We start from the raw sequence: 27,699 nt of genomic DNA, 5'->3' as shown, positions 1-27,699 counted from the left end.
CCTCGGTTGCAAGCTCCTCCCGGACCCAGGCTGTGATCAGGGCTCGTGCAGAAGGCAACCAATTGATGTGTTTCTCTCACATCAATATGTCTTTCCCTCTCTCTTCCATTCTCTCTAAAATCAATAGAAAAATATGCTCAGGTGAGGATTAAAAAAATAAAATAAATAAATGTATATGTACATAGATATGTGTGTACATAGATATGTGTATATATATATGTATGTGTATATATATGTGTGTATATTTATAAATTAGAATATTGGAAAATTCTTCATATTCATCTCATGATCCACCCTCAATTCAAATCAAACAAAACTAGGAAGGAGAATAATTATTATGAAACAATTGGGATGTGACAGATTCTTCATATTTTTGCTGTTGAATCTTAACAGCAACTCTGGGTAGTACTGTCCTCATTTCCCATGCTCAGATGAGTTCCTCTCACAGAGCTGTTAAGTGAGAGTTGGGATCTGAATTCAGTTTTGAAAGATTCATACTCTGGCCCCCACATGGTATGAGGAATCTTGGGGATAAAAACAGTCTCCAAATCACTTTTGGAAACCAATCTTTTCTATGCAGCACGATCAGTCTGTATTTTACTGAAATTAGAAAGAAGACTTGCTGATGAGAGCACTCAAGCAGTTTGGGAGGCTACTTCTGGTTTGCGTGCAATTCACCATGACCTCTGATTGCTCTTCTGTCACCAACACACTTGGGGGATGCATTCCTTTTGGGAGGAGACTTTAGAGCGGTGACTCAAGCAATTTACCATGTTGTCCTCTGTGCAACTTACCCCACAGTTACCATTGTGCTTAATGGAATTACCCAGCTGTTACTATGTGATTATTGGGAAATAATGTTGGGTATTTTGCAGTAAGTCCATCAATAACCCATGTCACCAATACACCTACCATTTATCCCTATAATTAAGATATGGTTGACTTCTATGCACTTGTTTAGAAAAAAATAGGAAACTACTAGTAGGTTTTTAAATGATGCTTTAATTAACCAGAGCATTGCAAATTTATGAATTCAGTTACCTGAGTTTTTGTAAATGATCTACCAGCCCCAGAAGGAGATGCTAGAATTTATGTCAAATCATCATAATGGATACTTTGTTGTTCCAACCAGCTTGAAAACAGATGTATTTACAGTTCCGGCAGCTGCAGCCCCACTATTAGAAAGCCACGTTCGTACTCCCTATTATATTTGTGCTTCCGTGGTTGCATCCCAGTTCTCACTCCTGAAGTAAAGTGATCAAACAAGGGAAGGAAGGCTGAATTCAAATTGCAAAGAAACTGGATAACACATTTTTTATCTAAGAATAAAATTATAAAACCCTGAAAGAATTGGCAATGGGAGTTTGAAAAACTCCCATTTTCTAGAGTAAAACTACCTTGTGCTGTCTTATAAGTAGTGGCTATTAATCATGTGCTACCCTCTTGCCCTCAGGGAGAAGAGCTCCTACTCCCCACTCCCAGGAATCCTAAGAAACAAATAGGCAAAACGTCTAAGAAACAGTTTTCCAATATTGAGGGGTATGTTACATGAACAGATTTGCTTTCCTAAGGAAAAGTTTGTGAAAGGTTTGGAGGGCTGCAGATATCTATGCTGTGGCCCCAGCTGGTGAACAATACAGACCCAGTTCCATTTCTCATGCTGATAAATTCTTTGACCCTTTGGGTGCCCAGCAAATTTAACCAGCTAACTGGTAGAACTAAAAGACATTAAATTATCTAGGAGCTTGGCTAATGCACAAAAACTCTGCAAATACTCTCCATCTTGTTAAAACACTTAAGAGGTATGTGTCACTTCATAAAAAGGGGGGACATCTGTAAGACTTTCAACAACAAAAAAAGATAAATTAAAAAAATGATAACCTGGATGAAAGTTAATGACAACATTTTCTGAACCAAAGGTCTAGACCAGCCACGGGCAAACTACGGCCCGCGGGCCGGATCCGGCCCATTTGAAATGAATAAAACTAAAAAAAAAAAAAAAAAGGCCGTACCCTTTTATGTAATGATGTTTACTTTGAATTTATATTAGTTCACACAAACACTCCATCCATGCTTTTGTTCCGGCCCTCTGGTCCAGTTTAAGAACCCATCGTGGCCCTCGAGTCAAAAAGTTTGCCACCCCTGGTCTAGATGCATGATCTATATCCTTTCACAGAGATGGAGGCCCAGGCCATGTCCTTCCAAGAGAAACAAGCATGATGCTCAGACCATGCCTCTCCGAGTGACAGTACTTTGGGTGAATCATCCAGATCCGAGGTCTGAGCTTCACTTCAAAGACTAGATTGTACCCCAAGTAGCTTAACTGTTGCTAACTGACCTTCAGACCATTGGAAGTGGTACAGTCTGGGAAGATGAAATCATGTAACCCATGTATTGGACACATTCTGAAACAGCTTCACCAGGGATACACAAATACGTGGTACTTCAGAAAATGAGGGCTAGTTTCCCAGCTTGCCCACCTCTCTGAAGTCAGTTCCTCAATGTCTTTTCTGCCTAACTTTTTGGTGGTGGTGCAGATTCCACACAAATGGAGAATAAAATGAGACAACCGAATTTATTTTTACTTATGGACCTGAGCCAGAGTTTAAATGACTCCAGCAACGGCACTCTCTCCCTTGGGGAGCCTATTCTCCAGTCTAATAGATCTCACTCTTAGGAAATTTCTCTTATAATTCAGCATAAATTGTCCCTTGCTGAATTCCACCCCATTATTCCTAGTTAGATGTCCTTGGACTACCTTACACAACGAATCCTCTCCTCATAGGCCTGTCCATTTCCAGGCCGGAGAGGGAGATGGAGAGGAGAGGGGGGAATGGGAGGGATGATGAGGAAGAATGGAGTCAAATCTACCAATTCTGCCCTGGCCGCTGTCTAATCAATGAACATTTCAGCCTCAAACTGTTACATATGGACACAGACAGCAAATTTATTAACAATGGGATCGGATAATTTCAGAAAAAAATATTTAATTCTCCGCTAACCTCGACATCTACCTCTTTGTAATTTCTCTGTAAGTGAGATAGGTCAAAATCATAAAGCTAAAGGCCAAAAATACAGTGAGAATAAAGATAAAGTTAATGATTAAAGATATCTATTGGCAGTAAGCAGCCAGGATATTGATACCACATAAGAAATAGCAAAATGGGAGTCCCACACTTATGTGGATGGATGGGAACACACAGCCCTAGTCAAGCCATGTCTGAAGTTACAGAAAAAGATGGAGGAAAAGAACACCCATTAGGTTTCTCTAATCATTGCCCTTTTATCCCCCAAACTTCCCTTCCCCTGTTCATTTGGCAATATTCTTTGCAATGCTGCATTTACAATGAACACAGTGCTTAAGGGAAATAGATTTCTCTGTGGTTTCACTTTATAACCAGATGAGGTTCTTAGAAAAGACGTTGCACCCAACGCTGTCATGAAAGGAAACCCACTTCTTCCCACTGGCAAGTAAATGTTCTGGCTTTAAGCCAATTTCCCATGCTGTTCTGTAGGCATCACATCGCAGTTCTCCCTTCCCTGCTTTGAGATAAGCCCTATAGTATTCCTTCAGGACCCAAGTCTATTAAACAGCAAAACAAAATATGCAAATTATCCCCCAACTACATGCATGAACCCTGCAAACGCTATTCTTAAGAAAGTGCTGATTATGGCAAATTAAAAATTAACACGTCAGGCAGTGAGATTTAAAAACTTATAACTGTGTTTACTATCTAAGAGCGCCCAAATGAATTGAAAAGTAGAAGGAGAAAAACAGCAAAATCTCTGATCCAGTGATTGGTAAGGTTGCCAGCATTTAATTTCTGCCTTACTTACTTTGCCAATTCTACCAGTCTTTGCACACGTATGCACACACATGTATGTATGCAAACAGGCATACATAGGAGTATACTCACATGTGTACATGCAAACACACACATATGCGCACAGTAAAACAGAGAGCAGACATGTCAAAAGAAAACCAGAGTGATAGTTGGTCCTCCTGGTCTAGGCTTCCTGGCTGATTTTATCACAGGCTCACTGATTCCAATTTTTCCATTTTTAATTTTTCCCCAGTGGGAGTGGGGTTTCTATGTAAGACTGGCACTAGCAGGACTGCAGGTATGACAGCAAATAAGATATATATGATCACTCACCTTAATGCATTGCAGATAAGTGGAGCCAGGACCAGTAGCTCCCCCGAGCTTGTTAGAAACACATGCTCGCCCTAACTGGTTTGGCTCAGTGGATAGAGCGACGGCCTGCGGACTCAAGGGTCCCAGGTTCGATTCCGGTCAAGAGCATGAACCTTGGTTGCGGGCACATCCCCAGTAGGGGGTATGCAGGAGGCAGCTGATTGATGTTTCTCTCTCCATGTTTCTAACTCTCTATCTCTCTCCCTTCCTCTCTGTAAAAAAATCAATAAAATATATTTTTTTAAAAAAGAAACACATGCTCCCAGGGCCAGACCCCCTGAGTCAGAATTTTAGATTGTGGGGCTCAGGAAACTTTGTTTTAACAAAGTTTCCAAATGACTCATAGCAGGTAAGGATGGTCAGCACTGGAACTGTAACACTAATGTGGCAATGACCCTGGAACAGCCCATTTGCCACATGCAGTGAATGTGATAGAAATCCATTTGTTTATAAGAACTGTTTTAGCCCGTGTAGATTCAGAAGGTCTAGCCATTTCTGTACAGGAGTTAAGCTGTAGTTCAGGAGTTTTCTGAAATTAGATCAAGAAAAGATTCCTGACAATATTGGAAAATGTCTTGTTTTAATACTATAGTAATATTGGCTACACAGCTCTGGAAGGTTTGTGTGGCTCCCTTTAAATTACATTTTCACAAGAAAGGGACCCAGTAAAACAAAAGTATTCGTTGATCTCTGATCACATTATAGTTCTTCTTTAAAAGGAAAAAACCTGATTATACGCTGAGCACAGAGTCAATTGCAGAACAAATTGTTTTATTTGTGGAGAGCTACTGGTCAATATGGGGAGAAATGGAGCCCTTCGTTCTCATTGGTGATAGATCAATATAAAGTTGACGGTTCCTCAGTCCCAGGTAAGACAATATTCAAGGCTGAGCAAGCGAGGAGCCAGATCCTTTATTAAATACTGCCTGGCAGGAACGTGAGGCTAGGGGCCATGATTTTTTTTTAATGATTGTTCTGAAAGTAAGTTTCAAGTTGCTCCATCCCCATCTGCCTGGTGGTTTCCCGGTTCCTAGGAGACACGGGAAGGTGAAGCCCAACCTAATTACATGGTCTCACCTTGCGATGAGTGTCTGCTCTGAGTCTCTGTCTCCTTCTTACTCTGTAAAACTGGATTTTTCTCCGAGGAGACCTACAGACTGTCTTCCCTTTTCTGCTTACCCCGTGCCTCTCTTCCTCTGAGAACCTAGTCTAAACAGGAATAGTTTGTATTCATCCTCCCTATGGGGCATAGTGCTCAGAAACACATACCTCTTCTCTCCTAATCATCACCTCAGGCCGAGAAGTAGGGGCTACCACCCTCCCCATATTAGAGATGATGGAACTGAGTCATATAAAGATTCATTTTCCTGCTAGAGTCCAAGCTGAATAAGTGATGGAGTGGGGATTTGAACCTGGTCCTCGGGCCCAGCACCCACAAGCAAGCACCGCCTTCCTCCCTCTCCAGTTCCAACTCCCATTCTGTTTTTTTCCACACTGTACACAGCCTGCAGGCAATGTGTGGATGCCAGTGCCATTCTGCACTTCAGTGACTTGGTGAAAAGTATTTCTTAGACACCACTATGTGGAACTTATTGGGCAATACAGAGAGCATAACCAAACAGAGTTGATACTCTTTATTATTGGGTGTTCCCTAATGTCACCTGGAACACTCAATTAGCAAATGCTGAAGCATTGCTCCTAGAAGGAGTACAGGGTGAAGTTCCTACAATGCTCTGGTCACAACATTCATCAACCAATCCCTTCACAGACTTGTTTTATGTGTGTTCCTGTTCTAAAACCTTATTTAACATCTACTGTGGATTCATTAGCATTCAACCATGGCCACAGGGCTGTGACTCATGCCCAAACAATGCTCCTCTAAAACACGGATTTTCTCTGTAAGACACATCACAAGAATGCTTAGGTACACTAATCAGACCTTCAGCCCTATATTTGGGGACAACAAAAAGCACACACACAATACCCAAAAAAATGTGAAAAATGTGGCACTGAACAGACCACAAAGGAGACTTTTTTACAGTATGAGAGCTGGGTATGACATGTTGGGCAACTCAAATTTTTCACCTCTGAGCATGTCTGTGAATGACCACAAAAGCTCTGTGGGGGTCACAAATAACTTTTATCAATTAGATGAATTTGTGAATATGAGACTGTGAAAAATGAGGGTTGACGGTGCTAGACTTAGTTATCCACATATTTTGACAATAGCTGATGGTCTTGGAAGAAGGAATTACTTGAGTGTTTCTAAGTGTAATTGGCACTTTTTCAGTCTTATTTCCCTCCTTATTAAGGTAGCTGACCATGCCCTTCTCCATGTTCTTCCCTGTGCCTCCAGGCATCACCTCACATTTGTTTTCTGTTTTTCTGGACTTGCTGCTCATTGTTTTTATTCCTCTCTCCATCCCTTCAATATTGGAGCTTCTCTGGCCATTGAACTTCTCCATGCTTGCACATCATTGGAGCTCAATAATAAAGATGGCCTGGGATGCCTGGCCCCTTAGACACCTGCAAATTATGACCCAATTTCACAGAGCCTGGGAGTCCAGAGCCTGCCCCAGATTTCCACAAACTCTCTCTTTCCTTTCTCATGCTCCTTTCTGTCCCCAGTCTCTCTGTTGCCTCTGGGGCTGATGCACTGCACCTCACTGAGTGTCTTCTCCAAATCCCAGGAGCATTCAGATGTAGGTGACATGGGAGGGGTAATTTCTCAAGACAAGGGCCAGGGCTTGAAGCCCCCTGCCTTCTCCACTTCATGCAGGACAGTGCTGACAATAGCCAGGCTCCTCCAGTTCCAAGCACGGAACCTATGGGGGCCTATCAAGGAGCCTTTCTTAGGAGCCTTATGGGGACAGCTGTTAATACAGTGACATTTTCTACATCATTTAATCTATGCTGATAAATTCTAGTTCAGACCTCTCTAGTGAGCTCCATATGCATTTATCCATCCACCTGCTGGTTACCTATGCTTGGAAACATCAGAGGCACCAGAAATCCCACATGCCCAGAAACGGACCAACCATTTCATTCCGGAAGCACTCTCTTCCAGGGTTATCTCATTGCATGGCATGTCTGCCCATTGTCCAAGCTACAATCCTTGGAATCACTCCTCAACAGCCCTCTCCTTCCCCCTCCATGTCTGATCAATCAGTTGTGCATAGTCAGACCTATGGCTTCTTCCTTGGGAGTATCTCCTAATGCATCCACTTTGCTCTAACCACGCCGTCATTGGCGGAGGCCAGGCTGGCATCACCATCTCAGCCCTGCTTCAGAAAGCACCACAAGGGCCATTCCCCCTACAGTTCATTTTCCAAGATGCAGGCAAACCTGCCTCCTAAAGCAAATATGATCACTTCCCACCTTGTCCATACCTTTCTGTGACTTCCCATCGCCCTCACTTCACTTAGGAGATTTACTCAACTGCCTCTGGTTTCCTCTCACCATTGCCTTCACCAGGCTTACCTATGGCTTCACTCCAACCTTCTATCCTGGTCTCAGCTTTTCAAAAACCTTCTCTTCTTTTCACTCCCCCTTAACCTTTGTACATGTTAATATGTCTACCTCGAAGGCTCATTTCTCCTTCTCTGCACCTGGCTGATATCTATTTTGTTGGTGTCTTATTTTTTTTTCCTTAGGACTAGGTGGAAATGATCTTATTTGCTTTCATGTTATCAAATGTCCACCCTACTGCATTATAATGAATGATCCAATGCCAATGTAACTGTTAGAATAGGTAATCCACAGGCAGAAATCGAACCATCTTGTTGTTAGCTGTGTCCTAGTGGCCAGGGTAGTGTGGGACAACAGATGATGCTCAATACTTCCAGGTCAGTGAACAATTGAATGATGAGAAGACACAGACATGAGCCTCCAGGAGCCCACCATCCTGTTGCAAGTTAAAAACATGAACAAGTGAAAGTTAACAACCCACTGGCAAAGTCACAGTGCAAGGTAATGTTAGATAATACAAGGCTGTATTTGATTGATTATAGGTGACAGTTTCAACAAATGAGCTGCCATGAGCTCAGAAACGTATGATATGTCTATGGGCAGGAATATGTTGAGGATGTGACTTGAGCTGAGCCTTGGTCAATGCAAAAAACTTATATTCTGGGAGGTTTGAGGCAGGAAACAGCGCAAACTGGAAAGAGTACATGAAATTGTTTAACTAAGAGACACCTAGCAGAGGTGCAGGAATGGACAGAAACAAACAGGGTGGAGCAACTCTGAAGAACTTGGAACTGGTGCGACCCATTACTCTCACCAAGTTTGGAGGGATGACAGGAGGAGGAAAGGGGCTTCCCGAGCCTGGTACATGGGAAGCTGTGCGGGAAAGGTTGCTCCCAGGAGCCTGGCTAGGGAGCAATGCAATCACTGCCAGCATCTCAAGAAGAAGGGAGGAGAAATAAACAAACCGATCCACCTCTGCTCTTACCCCCTCATCTCCTGCCATACCTCTCCCAGGAGTTAGGAGGAGAAAACCTAAATGATACAGAGGATGGTTTGGGCAAGGGATGTGCAAATGGAAATTCTTAGCAGCACAAGGAAGTCAGTCTAACTTTGCAGCAGAATTTTGTTACAGAGTCAGGTTAACTATGGCCAGAAAGGTGTTTGTTGATCTAAGGGTGGAAGGATCTAAAAAAGATATTACAGGCTCTCAGTCTCTGTGTGAAGGCCACTGAATGGATGGATGGATGGATGGATGGATGGAAACTAAAATGTATGGAGGGAGCACTTGCTATGCATTTGCACTATGTTGCACACATATCATGTCAGACCAGGTTAATAAATTTGGACTTCATCCTATCACTATGGACAGCAAGGTAAAGCATTCAGCAGGAGAGTGACAATAAAAAGCAGTGTTCCAAGCAAATTGAGCTCAGCAATGGTGTATTGGAAGAACTGGAGGCCAAGGGTCTGGATGCAAACAAATTAAAAATGGACTCGTTATAATAATATTTTACTGACTGTTCTTCATAGCCCAGGCAGTAGTGGCATATGCTTTAGATAAAGTATCTCTTAATCCACTCAACCCCACTCTGGGAGACAAATCCTAATACTCCCTTCATTTTACAGATGAGGAAATTAAGACTCAGAAAAGTTAAGGAACTTGCCTCTTGCTCTATAGTCAGTAAATGGTGGGGCTCAAATTCAACAAGACATCAGAGCCCACACTCATAACCCTGAGGCAGAGGCCCCTCAGATTAACAGCAATGGGGGCAGTTTTAGGAGACCCTGTAAGACCAGAAGTACGGCCTGTCCTGGTTTGGGGGAGTTCACTGCTTAATGATACATAGTTTTTCAGGCAGCCCATCCTCTTGGCCTCCTGCCCACAGTAACCTCCCCTGGAACCCCATCAAATATGCATTTCTTTGATGGGTAACCCCTATTCCCCCTTAACCTCCACCCTTTCATTTTCCTTATTTTGGCAAATCGTGATGATGTCAAGGTCCACCTCCCGTTGAAGCTGTGAGTTAGTTAAGAAAGGTATCGAAAAAAGAAGGGTTATATTAACTATCCTCCAAATACATGCATGTGTTTTCCCGATACCTGAGTACCAATCTGGCAGGAAAGCACAGAGAGGCCCTTTATGTATAGAGGGTGACCATGTACAGATTGATTTCATATTTATAGAAACAAAGCAAGTTATATTTTTGGGATCATTGGCAGGACAGTCCCATGCCCCAAGAATTCCCTCTATTGTCCCCACACCAAGTGCCATCGGGTCCCCTAGACTCCCCATTAGGTTGCTCCCACTGGAGTATTGACAGCAAGTACAGGAGACCAGCATGCTTAGTGAGCATCCTCAACCCAACGCCCTGTCCACTGCAACACCGTTCAGAAAATTTCCCGGAGTGCGACAACGTGAGCTGTTCTTGAAGATCCCTGCTACCCTTGCAAAGAGTGTCCTAGCTCACCCAGGTCATTATTATCAAGCTCCTACCATGGAAATCCCCTCTCAACCATTTAGATGAGACTCCACCACCACCACCCCAGTCCCTCACTAAACACATCCGGAAACAGAATAAGGGGTAGAATCCAGTAAGAATATAAACCAAAACAATGGGGAAAGAACTTCACAGCTGACATAAAACTCTTTGTTTTGTTGTGTTTTATTCATTTTTGTTGTTAATTTTGGTTGTTTTTGAAATGCATTAATTGGAGAAACTGCTGCTAAAATGGGGCTGGGGGTGTATGTTATTCTGAGATTTCAGAAAATCCAAGTCTGTCACCCCAATGAGATTATAGAGAAAGCTGAGCACACGAAGCAGGCCATTTTTAGTGACTTCTAATGCTTGTGTGCATAATTCCAAATCAAACATATTCACATTATTAACTTTTTAAAGTTTATTAGTCTCAGTGCTAATGAACTCATTCATCCTTGGCAAACCCACACGGCTCCCTAATGAAACGTCGATAGATAGATAGGCAGTGAACTGAGCACATCCCATGGTTGATGCCAAATTCCACTTGGCCGTCATGACTGGAGGAAGGAGATCACTCCAAAGAGACACGTGGATGCAGCCTCTCGGATCGCGAAAAGCACCAGAGTGATATCTCCAGACTGGGATTTGACCCCGGGCTCTGCCACTAGCGGCTGAGTGAACTTGAGTAAGGGACTGGTCTAGCAGCTAGACTCTCAATCCCAGCACATCTCCAATCTGTAATTAACACTCTCCCCGCTCTCCACAAACCAGCCCCTCATGAGCATCATCAGTGCTCATATACGTTACATTGCATAGCATCTTACATTCAGATAGTTGCCTCATTGGACAACAGTTTATTCTTTATGGATAAAATTAAAACTGGGCTCCTCAGGAGCCAGCATGCCTCAGGTGATGGGTTGTAATTTCTGACCTGCTTGAACATTGCCCAAGTTCAGAGTTGTAATGAGTTTCCTAACCTGCGTTGGTTTGTGTCAGCCGAGTGACAGTGTGTCGAGCAAGCCACGGGAGATATAAAATGGAATGGCCTTTCAAAAAAAATCTAAGCAAGCCTCCCTTTCTCTCAATTATCAGTTTTGAGAAGTAACCTGAACACGGGCACATTTCTGTTCAGAGGTTTCTGAACTGCTAGCATTAATTCTCCTGAATTCTCCTGGGGAAACTTCCTGTCTTCATGCAATGATGTTTTGTGTTTTTTTTTTTCTTACTTTACCTCAGATCTTTAAAATTGTACAACAGCTAGGAAGTCAGGCTGTTTTCTCCCCAATGCTTCCTGGGAAGAGACCACTTTATTATTGAGCAAAAGCAAAAATAATAATCATGAAAAACGTTTGCCTTTGGACCGCATAAATTATCTCCAATTTTCCTCATTATTTTTTTCTGCAGAGGAGAAAGACGTTGCCTGTGGTAAAATACGTATCAGTACAAAACAAACAGAAAGCAGTTTAAACCACTGAAGTATTTACCTTTTTTATTTTTAAAAAAAGACATTTTAATCCTATTAATGGTAAAATTATATTACCTATTGTGAAAGCAGACACGAAAGAAATATTTGAACCATGCAGTTAATTATGATAGCAAGTGACACGTCATATTTATGCCCCTCTCATGCAGCCTGAGCAGTGTCTCTCTCACTGACTGTGACTCACACGCTGATTGAAGTCTGGAGACCGACGCCCAGACAGACCCACAGGCATCTGCTGAGATGCTTCGTTCTAGAGATAATTAACAGTACGAGAAGCAGCCATTGTTTATTCTTTCATAGTCCTAATTTCACATAGAGGGAAAAAATTATCTCCCCCAATCCTTTCATTTTAATTCTCCATTTCAGCATATTTATGAACTGTCCACACGGGCACAGCAAAGCAGAGAGTGTGCAAACAAATTTCTGTAGAGAACAGCTGTGCCTCTGTGAAGCTGCTGGGCTTTTTGAAACTCCAAGACATTCATGAAAAAAGTGTTTTAGACACTAGGTACAGTGATGGCGAACCTTTTGAGCTCGGCGTGTCAGCATTTTGAAAAACCCTAACTTAACTCTGGTGCCGTGTCACATATAGAAATTTTTTGATCTTTGCAACCCTAGTAAAACAAAGATTTATATTTTTGATATTTATTTTATATATTTAAATGCCATTTAACAAAGAAAAATCAACCAAAAAAATGAGTTTGCGTGTCACCTCTGACACGCGTGTCATAGGTTCGCCATCACTGCACTAGGAGGTACTTCCACACAATCGAAATAAAATATAAAATATTAGTTAAAATGAGGAAATCAGATTCCTGTTGATGAGCAGCCCGTGGCATAGCCCGGCTGTGGCAGAGACATGGATAACACAGCTCCTCTCTGCCTGGCCTTCCTCCCATGTGGCCCACCTCCAGGAGAGGGTGCTGGGAGGTCACTGGTGAGGACCAAGCGTATGAGGACCCGCTCACAGGTCCTTGCAGTACCCAGGCAGAGTCTCGAGCAGACACACAGCTTCTTCCTTCCACACATGAAAGGCTATTGCTGGATTCATTGCAACTGTTTCCACCACGTTGCTTAATAACAGCTGTGGACGTCCAACTGTGTCCGATCAGAGTCCCACTGCTCATTCTGCTGTTTCCAGCAGCAGTTCTATGTGAACTACCCCATTTTTAACTCTGTGAGTCATGTAGGCATTTCACTAACACTTTGATTTCATGACTACTTGCATCTCCCAAAAATGGATTGAGCAGGAAGCCCATTGTCTCTGGAAATATACATTTGACCATAAGATACTCCCACTCATAGTTGGTGTCTTAAAATGAGGAGCCAATATAATCCTAAGAGTAGCGTTTTTCTTCACCTATTTTTTTAGATTTCCATTAGATTAATTTTTATGTCATTACATAAATGATGTCACAAATATCAGTGATTTGAAATCACAAGAGCCATCAAGCTTATTAAACACCTACTATATATGAAGTGTTTTATATATCTTCTCATTTGTCTGCACAATAAATTTGCAAAGTCAGCATTAATACCCCCTTGGTCAAGGCAGAAACTGAGGCTCAGAGAGGTTAAGTGAATTGCTGAAAACCAAGAGCCAGTAAATTGAAGAATCATAAACAAATGCAGTGTATTTGGTCCTTACCACCACCTATTTCTCATTTATTATTTTTTTGTCTTTAATTTCTTTATTGGTTAAGGTATTACAAATGTGTCCTCATCCCCCCAACCTCCCACCCCCTCATGCTCTCATCCCCCTGTTGTCTGTGTCCATTGGTTTGGCTTATATGTATGCATACAAGTCCTTTGGTTGATCTCTTCCCCTTACCCCCCACCCTCCCCTACTTTCCCTCCGGGAATTGACAGTCTGATCGCTGTTTCCCCGTCTCTGGATCTGTCCTTGTTCATCAGTCTATGCTGTTCTCTATATTCCACAAATGAGTGAAATCATGAAGTATTTATCTTTCTCTGACTGGCTTATTTCACTTAGCATAATGCTCTCCAGTTCCATCCATGCTGTTGCAAATGGCAAGAATTCCTTCTTTTTTACCACAGTGTAGTATTCCATTGTGTAGATGTACCACAGTTTTCTAATCCACTCATCTGCTGATGGGCACTTAGGCTGTTTCCAAATCTTAGCTATGGTGAATTGTGCTGCTATGAACATAAGGGTGCATATATCCTTTCTGATTGGTGTTTCTGGCTTCTTGGGATATATTCCTAGAAGTGGGATCACTGGGTCAAATGGGAGTTCCATTTTTAGTTTTTTGAGGAAACTCCATACTGTTCTCCACAGTGGCTGCACCAATCTGCATTCCCACCAGCAGTGCAGAAGGGTTCCTTTTTCTCCACATCCTCTCCAACACTTGTTGTTTGTTGATTTGTTGATGATAGCCATTCTGACAGGTGTGAGATGATACCTCATTGTCGTTTTGATTTGCATCTCTCGTATAATTAGTGACTTTCAGCATGTTTTCATGTCTTTCCGCCTTCTGTATGTCCTCTTTTGAAAAGTGTCTATTTAGGTCCTTTGCCCATTTTTTTATTGGGTTGTTTATCTTCCTTTTGTTAAGTTGTATGAGTTCCCTGTAAATGTAGAGGCCTGGTGCATGGATTTGTGCACCGGTGGGGTCCCTCAGCCTACCCTGCGTCCTCTTGCAATCCGGGGCCCCTCGGGGGATGTCAAATGGCCGGTTTTGGCCTGATCCCCACAAGCCTGATCCAGACAGGAGGGAGCCTGATCCCTCCTGGTCGACCAGTCATTCGGTCATTCAGTCATTCAGTCACTTAGGCTTTTATAAATAAATTATATAAATTGTGTATATTATAGATAGATGATAGATAAATAGATAGATAGATAGATAGATAGATAGATAGATATAAATCATTTGGTACTATGAAATTTTTACACAAATATTAACAATTGGGTGAAAGCATTTAAGTCTGAATTCAATATCCATTATGAGTTAGAGAAATAATTCAACCAGACTTCATTTAGCTACAAAATATTCAGAACATTTTATCAAATTTTCAAATTATAATCAGATACAATTTTTTTGCCCCCATATAATTTACACTTTCTGAGATGCACAGATATTAAGTGTACAGTTTGATAAGTTTTGACAAATGCATATGTCTGTGTAACCCAAGGCTCTATCAAGATAAAGACATTTCCATCACACCAGACACCCTGTCATTCCTGTTCCCAGTCAATCCCTGCCTGTCCACACTGGCAACTACTGTTCTGATTTCTATCAGATGATTTTGCTTATCCTTAACTTGATGTGAAATCATACAGTATTGTGTTAGTTTTCTATTGCTTCCATAACAAATTACCACAAATATAGCCAATTTTTCTTGTACTCACTTATTTGTGTTTTCTTAGTTCTATCAATTTTATCATGTGTAGGTAACTATTTCAGTCAAAATGTTGAAAAGCCCATCACCACAAGGATCCTTCCTGTGGCCAGTTAATAACCATTCCCACCTCCCTCCTCCCTACTCCTTGATATCCTAAAAACTACTAATCTGTTTTCCATTTCTAAAATATTGTCATTTAAAAATGTTATATAGATGAAATCACACAGTAAGTAGCCTTTGGGGTTAGCTTTTTTTTTTTTTCATGCAGGATAATTACATGGATATTCAAGTTCTTGTGCTTTTCCATATTGTATTTACTTTATTAAGGGCTATTCCATGGCATGTACGGACCCCAGTTTAACCACATACTTGTTGAAGGATATCTGAGCTGTTTTCAGTTTGGGATATTACAAAATGGGAATATGAATATTTGTATACAGGTTTTTGTGTAAGCATGTTTTTATTTCCCTGAGATTGCTGCTGACTAGGTCACTTTTGAAGTTGTATGGTAATTGCATGTTTACTTTTAAAAATGGTTTTTTAAGAACTACAAAACTCTTTTCCAGATTAGCTGTACCATGTTATATTCCTAGCACCAATGTATGTATGTGTGAATCACATTTTCACCCACATTTATGTGGTCATTATGTGTTTTTTTTAAATACAGTGTATCCCCCAAAAAATGTATACACACACTTTGAATAATTATAAAGGCAGTGTTTATTAAAATACATTTTGTTTTCAAAATTGAGCTACCAGCTGTTAAAGTATATATACATTTTTGGGGGATACCCTGTATATCTCTATTTTGACAATTGAACCGTGCCACATTTTTCAGTTTAAGTATGATCGTTGACCTAGGAAAGTGGATTTGTGCCCTTGCATTATATCATATAGTGCTAAAAATATGAAGATAAGGGCAAATAAAGATACTGTCACTATTTTTAATGTTAACCTTTTTGAAAAACCTGTACTAAGAGCTCATTGTGCTTTTAATTTGCATTTACATGATAGTTAGCAATGTTGAGTATTATTTAATATGCTTCTTTGCCATTTGTATATTCTCTCCAATGAAAAAGACTGTTCATATCTTTAGTCCATTTTCTAATTGGATTGTTTGATTTTTTCCTGTTAAATTGTGAGAGTTCTTTATATATTTAAAAACTAGTTCTTTGTTGGATGTGTAGTTTGCAAATATTTTCTAACAGCCTGTAGCTTGTTTTTCCATCCTCTTCATATGAGCTTTTGAAGAGCAAATATTTTTTATTTTGACGAGGTCCAATTACATCATTTTTTTCTTTTATGACTCAAGCTAGATTCTAAAGATTTCTTTCTCCTATGTTTTTTCTAAAAGTTCTATAATTTTATGCATTACATTTAAGTCTGTTATCCATTTTGAGTTAATTTTTGTATAAGATGTGGCCACAAGTCTCCACATATTACCAGTCATCCTCTGGACGGGGCAAAATTGTTCCAGCTCAGAGTTGCTAATTGACATAAAAAATGAAGACTACTGGAAATGGTATTTATGTGGGTAAATATAAAAGACGGTTTTCTTATTATTTAAGACTCTTTAAAAGATAATTAATTATTTAAATCAAAAATAATGTAGTCAGGGATTTATAACATGTAGAAATAAAATATATGACAACAGTAGTACAAGACTGAGAGGAAAGAATTAAATTATACTTTTGTAAGGCTTTATACCATATGTGAGGTGATCAAATATCACTTGAATAAACTTTTATAAGTGAAAGATGGATAACATAGACCCTATAGCAACCACTAAAGCACAAGTATTAAAACTAATATGTCAACAAAAGATACAATGAAATAATAAAATGCCCAAATAGTCCAAAAGGAGACAGAAAAAGAAAACAAAGACAAAAAAGGATGGATGGGTGATACAATTAAAAAAAAAAAACAATAGCAAGATGATAGATTTAAACTCAACCGTAACAATAATGACATTAAGTATAAATGTTATTACCACTCCAATGAAAGGGCAGAGATTGTCAAATTGGGTATACAGGATGGGCAAAAGTAGATTTACAGTTATGAGTTCACTAAACACAGAGCTAATAAAGCTATTGTAATCATTGTAACCTGCATGTCCTTTCCCATATGAACAACTATAAACTTACTCTTGCCCACCCCTGTACATATTTATAGACAAAAACAACTATAGTCTGCCAAGAAGAAACTCAGTTTACATATAAAGACACAAGTTGGATGAAAGTTTTCAAATGGAGAAAGATACACCATAAAATTATTTTTAAAAACACTAAAGTGGTTATATTAATATCAGACAAAGTAACTTCAGAACAAAGATTTTTTCAGGAATGGCCATTTTATAATAATTAAAGGATCAACTCATCAACAGGACATAATCTTAAATGTTTATACATCTAGTAAAAAAGCTTCAAATTGCATACACTAGTAGAATTGTAAGTAGAAACAGACAAATCCACAATTATAATTGGAGATTTCAAACTTCTAGCTCATTAATTGTCAAAAAAAGTAGACAAAAAACAGTAAGCATACAGAAGACTTGACCAACACCCTTAACTAAATTTACTGAATTGGTACAAACAAGAGTAGAATACACCGTTTTTCTATTACACACATTTATTGAGAGAGACCAAATTCTGGTCCAGAAAATAAAGAAGGAATAGAAGAACTTCCTCAAACAGATAAAGCATATGATTTTAAAAGTACAGGCAATCTTCTTCGATCTAATAACAGAAGAGAATGCTTTCCACTTAAGATCAGTAATAAGACAAGAATATCCACTCTCATTATGTCTACTCAATATTATACTGGAGAGTATAGTAATAAAACAATGAAAAAAAGGCATCCTAAGCATAATGGAAGACTTATGGCTATCCTTATCTTTCTCAGATGGACATCATAGTATATATAGAAAATTCTATAGAAATTTAAAAAGTATTTTGTTTGTTTGTTTGTTTGTTTTGTTTTGTTTTTTTAAATATATTTTATTGATTTTTTACAGAGAGGAAGGGAGAGGGATAGAGAGCCAGAAACATCAATGAGAGAGAAACATTGATCAGCTGCCTCCTGCACGCCCCCCACTGGGGATGTGCCCGCAACCAAGGTACATGCCCTTGACCGGAATTGAACCCGGGACCCTTGAGTCCGCAGGCCGACGCTCTATCCACTGAGCCAAACCAGTTCTGGCTAAAAAGTATTTTTTAAAGTCTAATAGAACTAACACTTAGTGAGCTGGATTGCAAGACACAAAGTAAATATACAAAAATCAATTGTATTTCTACATACTATCATCATATATTGAAAATTAAAATTTTAAAAATCATTTATAACAACATCAAAAGTATAAAATACGTAAGGTTATGTCTGGAAAATACTTAGAGATAAGTTTTCAGTATACCAGATGGGTACACTGAAAACTACAAGATACTGCTGAGAAAAATTAAAGAAGTTCAATAGAAAAGAGATATACAGCATTCTAAACAAAATATCAGCAGTCCTTGGTAGAAATTGACAGATGATTTCTAGACTTCTTACACTACCTGATTTCAAGACTTACTATAAAGCTACAGTAATCAAAAGAATGTGATATGGGGCTAAAGATAGGCAACTAGATCAATAAAACAGAATAGTCTAGAAATAGACATACACATCCATGCCCAATTGATTTTTGACCAGGTTACAAGGAAATTCAGTGGAGAAAAATAATTTTGTTGACAAATGATACTGGAACATTGGAGAATCATATTAAAAAAGGAGAACTTTTTGTCATACCTTGGATTATATACAAAAATAAACTTAAAATAAGCTAAGGACCTAAATATAAAACCTAAAATTATAAAATTTCCAAAAGAAAATATAGGAGAAAAATCTTTCAGCTCTGGGGATAAGAATGATTTCTTAATTACAATACCAAAAACAGGGTAAATCCATAAAGAACGAAAGCAGAATCTGCCCTGCCGAGCTCTGGTCTTTAAATGATAATTAGAATCCAGGAAATTAGAAATGGCTTTTATTCAACGTTTGTATTTTTATTGTTTACTCACTACTTTGCAATTGTTACTTCTTTTGGCCAATATTTGCACAGTATGAGAACCCCAATGAAGACAATTAACAAATTTCTGAAGTGTACATTTAAAAGGCCCAAAATAGAACAAAAATATCATCAGTGTTTTCTTTGTTAGGCCAGGTGGCCAAGTTCAATAATTCTAAGACTTGCCATGGGGGTTGGGGGGGGCACCCCCGTAGTCAGTAAGTAAGTACCAGCAAGCAGACCCACCTCAAGAACCCATGGGATTTGGAGACAGAAAATCTGGAGTCAACTACCAACTGAAGAAGTAACTTAAGATCACTGACTTCAGTTTCCTTAAGGGTAAAAAAAAAAAAAAAAAAAATCACTGTACCAGTTCTGCCTACCTCACTGGTTGGGTGGGAAGGACAAGCAGATGATGTGAGCACAGAGAAAATAAGCAGCCAGAGCTGGGGACAAGGCCCTTCACACGCGAGCTTGCTCTAAGGTCACTCTTATGGAGAGTTCCCCCAGAACCTGTGTTGAGAGCCGCCCCAAACTATGACCACAGTGGAAAATCCTAGGACAAGTTTTCAAGTATTTTTCAAATGGTGACACCTACATATGGTATATGTGGGTATACATATGTGTGTATATATATTTATGGTGTATATGATGGTAATGTATAGTTATAGATTAGGATGTCTCTGCTTGATGCTTTTTCTTGAGGCTATTTGGTTTTGGTGGCGTTTTTAATCTTAAGGCTAAGCAGCAACTAGTTGATATTTTTTAAAGGTGCTAAAATAATATTCAAAATCTGATCACAATCTTCTGATATTTAGTTGTTAATCAGAAAACAATTAGCTCTAGGACTTTTTCAGCACCCAGTATTTTCAGAGTGTATGCAGCCCTCAGAACTCTTGGAAGACAATATTTAGGGAGCCTTCAGAGGCCCCATTCCCTGAAGCCCTTCTCTGGGAGCCAGGTTAGAATCCAACCAGGGGCCTGGAATTGGGAAAATAGGTAATCTGTTCCTCTGTTGCTCAGAACAGGACTTGTTCGAAATTCCTTTTGTCTTTACCAATAATTTTGTTTATGACATGTTTTTCCCAGTTTGGCAGGAACAGTCTGCTTTTTTTTCCTATTTCCTGCTAATATCATTTTGTCATATTTGTGTTTAGTTGTAATGTTCCTCTGTTCAGATATCCCAATACTACCCAGGCATATTCAATTCCAGAACAATTGCCACTGAATTTTTTAAATTTTAATTTTTTCTCCATCTAGTTTTCCCTCCCCAAACACACATTTGCATTGATTTCAATCAATGTTCTTTTGCATTTGGCAGGCACTCAATACCTGCATTTTTGAATGATGAATGAATATATGACCTATTTATTCACCAAAGCCTAAAAGAAAGGCAAAATTATCTGAAGGTGTCTCTTTTACACCATGTAGAACAGCAAAAACATTCAAATTCATTTATTCCATTTCCTATTCTGAATATTGACTAGAAGAAAGAAAAGTCTTTAAACTTATTGTCATCACATTTTTTTTCTTTCACCAATATTCAAATTATGGGATGAAATATAGGTTGTTCCCCAAAAAATGTATACACACACTTTGAATAATTATAAAGGCAGTGTTTATTAAAATGCATTTCATTTTCAAAATTGAGCTATCAGCTGTTAAGGTGTGTATACATTTTGGGGGCACCCTATATATTTAGAAAAGTGTAGATAATCAGAAATTATTTTTTAAAAAGTGTAAGAATTGGGGACATGTGAGATATTTGGGGATCATGAAAATCATTCATTATTAGGATATCAGTGGGTATTCCCATCAAGTTAACACCAATCTCTGTTTCCTTTATGTATATGAAATTGTCAATATATCCAATCTGAATATATGTCTATGGGGAGAATGGATTAAAATACTGTTTACAGCTCTTTACTGAATTCCTTAAACTGATCATTCCAAAGGCCCTCCAAGTTCCCAAATGTGCAAATTTTAAGCAGCACAAACATGGGGCAATGCTGGTCTGGGAGCCGCCTGCCCTGGGCATCTCTCCCGTTTGTCACGTGATAACTAATAGACGTGTCCGTGGGAGATGAGGAATTGGCCCCTGGCAGGCAGCCCCTGATTTCCATATGGAATCCACTATTTAATGTAGGTGTTCTTAATGGCTGCTTAATTAGTAAACTCAGACAATCACACTCGACTCCAGGGTCCCCGAGTGAGAATCCCATTCCAGCAGTAAAGTTGCATCTGGCCCCCTATTGCCTGCATGGCACCCTGACTCCTTGCCAGCTTTAGGTTATTGGGTTTGGGTGAGGGCTTTAATCTGTTTACCAGTGTGCTGTTCACACCCGCATTTACCAAGGCTATTATTACTGGTTTGTTTTCCCCACGACCTCCCCTTGACCTTGCCCTAACGCCTTTCTTCTGCAGGTTTTCCATGCAGTTCATCTGTCATTCCCCAAACTTCAACACGAGCTCCAGCACGACGTGGTAAGTAGGCAAGGAGTCGGGTAAGAGGCACAGCTGCTCTGCTATCTACAGGGACTCACACTTCACCTGCTCGAAGCACTCTGTTGTCACTGGCTTAAAAGGCCAGACAGCTAGAATGTCTGGATAAACTCCTATCTGCCCGAAATCATCATGGCCTCAAGCCAGCCACAAATCCTGTGTGTTTTCAGGGGAGGTTGCAAGGATTTCTAGGATTTGGCTCCTCCAACAGCTTAGAAAGTTTCTTCACCTCCCCTTTATATTTCAGAATTAGAAAACAAAAAAGTCTCAATTCATCAATACCAGGAAAAATAATGTGACTCGTGCCCAGAACTTTAAATACTCCTGGTACAGTGTCATTTGCAATCCAATTATTAAACTACAAGGCAAACATTTGCTCTGAGAAAGTTATATTCATGTTAATGGCTTAGCTTCTCCACGAACTGGTAAACTGCTCACCACCGAATCAACAAGTTACTCCTGCTTCATTGTCTCACTTTGCTAAAAGCACCACCGTACCATTTGCCGCATGCCCAGAAAGGCCTACTTGGATGTTTGAGTGGCTTCATCTGAAAAAGCCTTCAAACCTCCTAGGTGCCCAGCGTCAGATTTCCCTGGGCCACACGTGAGTGCCGACATTCTGACATGTTTCAGGAGGTCGTAAAAAACATTTTTTTTTCCCCTAAACTATAGAGAGGAAAGGTGTTCTGTGTCTCTCCTCCACCTTCATTCACATCTGCTGCCTTACTCATTTCCTCAATTTGATTACATTGCGTTTGGCCCTTTTTTCCCCCTACTGGTGAATGTTGAGTGACAACTCCAGTATGTTGGCCGCGGTGTCCAAGTCTCTAAGCCCTTCTAACCAACCCAGGCAAATTCGTGGTTTCCTCCCCTGGGTCTGAGGCGTATGGACCTTGCATTTCAACAGCTCATTCACCCAGATGGAATTCCCACGTCCTGCACCAGGAAGTGCCTGCTACCCCATCCCCAGTGGCACAGCCTTCTTTCTACTTTGTGTCTGAGCTAAAGGGCACAATTGCACTTGATACAAATTCCTTAAAATGTCAGTCTTGAAACACTGATGAAGTATTACGTTTCCTCCCCACGAACACCCTAAACCTCACTTCTTAGTGATTACTCATATTGGGAAGCATGCCTCGTTACTTATAGGTACTTTTCTAGGTACCTTGTGCGCATGGGGTCAGGGTTCTCATTTGTCTTCATTCTGCAGCTGAGGAAACTGAGGCAGAAGAGATCAACCAACCTGAGTCTGAGACAAAAGTCTGAACTCTCTATGGCCTCACCAGTAGCTCAAGCATCCAGGAGAGTTTATGCAAGGTACGTATTCATCAATTCCCCTCTAAAAGCTACAAATTCCGCAGAGTTTATGGTGTCATTTCTCTAACCATCTCGAGGCAATATTAAGTTGCAAACTCATGGCGACCTTGCTGTGGACTAAATTGTGGTTGACTGTAGGGCCAGGTGGACCAGGCGAGCATGTTCACTTCTGCTGACTTGATATTTTGAACCCATTTAGGTGGACTGTGTAATTAGAAAGGAAACTCAATTTCTTTGAAGATTCAATTCATTGGCAATTTTGATACAATTTGGAATAAGTAGTAAATTAAGAATGAATTGAGTTGTAAGTTCTTCTAAAAATTAATATTAGGGGAAAACAGGTAGCCATTTAATAGTTAAAGATTGTAAATAGTGTTTTTCTTAATCTAAATATATGTCTGCAATAGCATCTGCTAAATCAAGGCCAAAAGGTTTGACCTCTCTCATGAGTCCTTGTGAGCAACAGTCAATAAAAATGAATTATTAACACAGAATTCTTCATACAATTTTATCCCTTCGCACAACTTCTTTCTATTTTTAAGCTGCGAATAATGTTCCAAGAATAAACCTTGCATCAGTGTGAGAGCTAGCACCTTTGTCTGAGAAAAACATCTAAATGCATTGCCTACAAGCAGTTAAAAAATCAAAATCGCAGCGAACTCAGGAAGCATCTCCATAGGGAGTCATTGCAAATGGTAACATCAGTCCCCATGCAAATCCACTCTGTCAGCTATGTCACAGATGCCCCAAAAAGCAGGCCTGATAAATATGGAGCATATAGACATAAAACGGCTGTGATGTCACACGGAGATTTATAAGCTCCTCCATCCCTGGCTTAGAATGTGGACAATGCCGAAGCCTTTCAACAATTCTATCTTCTTACAGGGCTTGGGCATCACAAAGAAAATATTTTCGTTTGTTTGTGTTGGTGATAGGTAAAAAAAAAAAAATCTCTTTTAAAACAGCCACCATTTTGTCTGTGCTATCTGTAATGCACTGGTATTCAAAGATGGAGTTTTCTAAAGAGAAAAGTAGGTATTAGAGTGGCTGTCTGGCAGATGTCCCTGTGAAGTCACCCCAGAAGTCACGTGAGCATTGCTTACTTGGCACTGCTCCATATCTTGGGTGCCGTTCTCTGGACCTGGCCTCTGAGCTTGGGCCCAGCGATGTGGCCATGTCCCCGGTCCGCCACTGAGCATCACTACCCTGGTTTTGGTGCCATGTGTCCTAACCACAGCTTCTTGAGTCCGTCCCTCCCGCACCCACACCCCCAGCATTCCCAGCCCCAACAAGCATTCATTCCGTGATTGTGCCAAGCCTCCGCCCAGCAACCTGGCCTTCCTTGGCAGGGTCTCTGTGCCATCCAGTGGGCACGCTGACTGCCCTCCGGTCCATCCTTTGTGGAAGCGCTTCTTGCCGTCTGGTCTCCAGGGCAGGGAGTGAAAGCAGGGCCAGCCCACCCCGCCGACCTAGTCTCTCATGAACATCTATTGAAACTGATAGATCTAATGCCTGGCATCTGCCAAGCTGTCACTCAAGCCAGGGGGGATTTGGACGAGACACGGCAAGCATTGTGGAAATGACTCTGTGATCTAGTTTATGGAGCGTGCCTTCAACTCCTAGGTGCAGTGGGGGCACAAAACCTCGTCTCCTGCAAGAACAACTCTGTGTAAATGGGATATGCGCTCTATAAGGAACGGGAGAACATTTTCCCTTGATTTGTGCCTGAAACATAAGAGTGGGGGGAAAGCTTCCCAGCTGTCTGCTGCATTGTGTGAACATATACATGCATTTAAATTACTTATATCATTACTTACAGATGTAATTGTGAAATATGTTCTTTTTGCATTCACAATGAGGGACTGCACAGATGGTGAACGCTCCACTTAAAGCAATATGTCCATTAAAATACCCCGTACTGTTGGTGTTTAGTGTAGCGACAGCAGTGAGTTCATTACTGCGGGTTCTGCAGCAATGCTCGCAGGGGGCAGGAGGGCTCAGGAAGTGCTTGAGCGCCCAGGTGAGGCCTGTTCCAACCTGGCCGCTCCTCCGTTGGCCCTGGCCACCAGACGTGGGCTTTCACAGCCAAATGCCAGTTGTTTTGCTGAGTATTTTGCTCCCAAATAGGAAAGTCAATAAACAGCTGACATTCACCAACGCCTTGCTGCTGGTTGTGTTTTTCTTTCCTCTCCAGATGTGCTGAGATGTGGGGTTCCAGATGCCTCACCTCCGACAGGATCACCTGCTCCCGTCATGACTAATTGTGTTGCCTAATGAGGCTGGGTCAGGCGGGGGCTAACTGCACACCGGAGAGCTGATCTCTTCTTCCGGCTCAGCAGGGACCACCAGGACCCAAGGTGTCCCAGGGACGGCCGGAGGACTTGCTGACTCCGTGGTGACTTCCTGGACCCGCCCTGACAAAGGCTGCCTCTCACCTTCACTCATGTATCACTCTTATGTGAGGATTCCCTTAAAGAAAGGAAAATAAATACCTTCACTCCCACAACACACACCCCCGATTTGCATTCTGGTGACAGTACCAGTGGCCAGTATCCTCTGGAAAACCATTCATAAATGAGACAGGAAAATACTAACATTTTTCCAAGAGCCCAGATGAAGAAAGAAAGTGGGAAACTCTTACTGTGCAGCCTAGGAGAAACCCAGCCAATGTCCTGAGTCAATCTCTCCATTGTGAAAACAGGAAACAATGACCATCAGAGCTACGTCCTCTGCAGTTGAGTTGCGCAAACTTCAGAGCATCAGTACTCAGGGGAGGCCAAGGTCAGAAGGTTCCCAGGGAGGGTGGGGTCTGTGGTCCTCCTGCAGAACTGAGAGGTAAACTGCGGAAAGCAGGATTAGCAGCAGGAACAAGCTGACTAGTAGAAAGGGGAGTGAAAGAATAGAAAAACTTTCCTCCAAGTCTTGGCCTCGGGGGTGGCGGGGCTTAGGATCCGGTTATCCTGGAACAGGGGAGGAGACAGGCACGATGAGGAGGAGGAAGAGGAATATTTGGACAGAGTGGGGAGTGGGGAGGAGGAGCAGTCTGTCCCATCTGAGGTGGGTGGTATCATTCTTACCTCAGAGGATCAGGAAGATTGGAAAACCTCCTTCCCTTTGCACATTGAGTAGGATTTGCACCCAATTCATCTGGTTCAAGCCCCATGTGCTCACTGTATCAGGCTATTTGCTCTTGGCTGCAGCAGGAAAGGAGAGAGAATGGGCCCAGCTTTCCTGCAGCACACAGGACAATAGAAGATCCTGTTGTGGGCCAATTTTGTGTGAGTGTCAGTAGGGAACAAAGAGGTAGAGATGGGGAGCAGGTGGGAGTTTCTGTCCCCTCAGGGCTCTGTCACAGCTCCACCAGCATCATCTGGGCAGGACACACACTGAGACACTAGAATCCCATGTACAGCTAGGGGTCTGAGCCCTGAATGGTGGGACCAGGACCCATCACCTTTAACAGCCATGGTCATGCAGGCACAGTGCCGGACACATAGTAGGGACTGGGAGAGGTTGGTGAATGAACAGCAAGTCAGGCTGGCACAGATGGCCTTGTGTTAGTACCAGAGGCAAAGGGGAAATAAAAAGAAAGAAGCCAGTAACACCTGCCAAGGTAAATAAGCAGGAAGCAGTGTGGACAAATTAGGGGCCGTAAAAGGAGAGGAAGTAGTGAGACAGGAATACAGGGACATAGGGACTGTGGACGCAAAAGCAGAACTAGACAAAGGCAGCGTGGCTGCGGCTGAACAGGGCGTGGTCATACACAGTGGGGTGAGATGCACGGAGGCTGGACGGGAAAGAAGTTAGTTGCCTGAAGTCCTCAGAGGAACAAAGAGGAACAGAGCACAAGCAAGAACAACTAATGGCAGGTGTGATGGGCTGACTTGTCCCTCCCCCTACTCTGTAGCTGAACCCCTAACCCTTGGACCCTCAGAATGTGACTGCATTTGAAGGTAAGATAATTAAATTAAATGAGGCCATTAGGGTGAGAGCTAATCCAATAGGATTAGGGTCCTTATAAAAAAGGGACATTGGGACCCAGACACACATGGGGAACACGGGGAGAAGATTGCCTTCTACAACCCCATGACAGAGGCCTCAAGAGGAACCAGCCCCGCTGGCACCTTGATCCTGGACTTCTGGCCTCCAGGCTGAGGAATGAATCTCTGTTGTTAGCCACCCAGTGTGTGGGGCATTGTCACAGCATCCCAGCCAACTAATGCTGCAAGTAAGATCGAAAAGGAAGACGGTACGCCCACGGAAACGGCAGCTTTGTATCCCAGTGGGATGACTCACAAAGACATGGGCGAGACAGATAGGCAGGTGGCGGTGGGGGGAGGGGGGGCGAATCTGAACTGTGAGGAGAAGTTAAAGTGAGATCTCTCTTGCCTGGGGGTTGTTCTCTCTATGATCAATGACTGCAACCCTTTCTTGGCAGCACACTTCCTGCCACTCGGGGCCAGTCACACCTGACAGTTACTCAGTAACACTGTCCACCCTCCAAGGGCCAACCCCTTGGCCAGGCCTTGGGAACAGTGGGTTAAGGACCCTCTTCTGGCTCCCAGCCTGGGGAACAGAGAGTCGAATTAACGGGCAGACCAAGGTGGGTGCCAGGAAGACAACCAGCAGAGACTGGGGGGCTCTGCCCAGCTGGGGAGGGAAGCAGGATGGCCCAGAGCTGAAGTCTGCCTGCATTTTGAGGGATATGATGGAATTCAGGAACAAGGGAATGACATTCCAAGTAGAGGAAGCAGTGTGGACAAATTAGGGCTGGGAGAGCCAGGGACCTGTTGATAACCTAAGGGGCTGGTGTGTGTGGAACATGAGGAGCAGAAAGACAGGTAATGGGGT

Source organism: Myotis yumanensis, unplaced genomic scaffold (genome assembly GCF_028538775.1).
Source record: "Myotis yumanensis isolate MYYU_CA2020_CCGP unplaced genomic scaffold, mMyoYum1.0.hap1 SCAF_7, whole genome shotgun sequence".
Taxonomy (NCBI): Eukaryota; Metazoa; Chordata; class Mammalia; order Chiroptera; family Vespertilionidae; genus Myotis; species Myotis yumanensis.
This window is presented reverse-complemented; position numbering follows the sequence as displayed.